We start from the raw sequence: 622 nt of genomic DNA, 5'->3' as shown, positions 1-622 counted from the left end.
CTTATTCACGCTGCTGGATACGGGCAACGGAACCTACATTATGAGACAATGTAGCACATAGACATATATGTGGATCAGTACTTCTGGAATGTACTGAGCATGTGGGGGTACTATGTGGATCAGTACTTCTGGAATGTACTGAGCATGTGGGGGTCAATGCACATTTAAAAATAATAATATCAATATACAATCTCTTGAAGACAATGCATGCCAAGTGTAAATGACTCACCTTAGGCTTGAGTAAATCTTAAAACTTGCAAGGTCATAAAGCATAGAAATCACATCAATCAACTTTTATGAGCCATAACACTTAGTTTTTGAAATCTTTAGCTTTATTCTTACTTATGGGAAGTTGTGAAAATCTATACTTTTATTACTTCTTGTTGGAGATTCTTCTAACCGACATAAACCGTGAGAGCTAACATGGAGTCCAACGTCTTACCCACGTTGTGGAGAGCTGTCCTATCCTTGCCATCGGAATAGAACCTTAACTTAGTGATTGTTGACACCCAATTTTTGTTCTCCGTGCCTAAAATTAACGCCTTCAAGCTTCCTGATCGTTAAAGGGCACAAAACTTAATTTTCACATCTTTTTTACAATTGTTGACAAATTATTGATAAT

The sequence above is a fragment of the Capsicum annuum genome, chromosome 6, assembly GCF_002878395.1.
Source record: "Capsicum annuum cultivar UCD-10X-F1 chromosome 6, UCD10Xv1.1, whole genome shotgun sequence".
NCBI classification, from domain to species: domain Eukaryota; kingdom Viridiplantae; phylum Streptophyta; class Magnoliopsida; order Solanales; family Solanaceae; genus Capsicum; species Capsicum annuum.
This window is presented reverse-complemented; position numbering follows the sequence as displayed.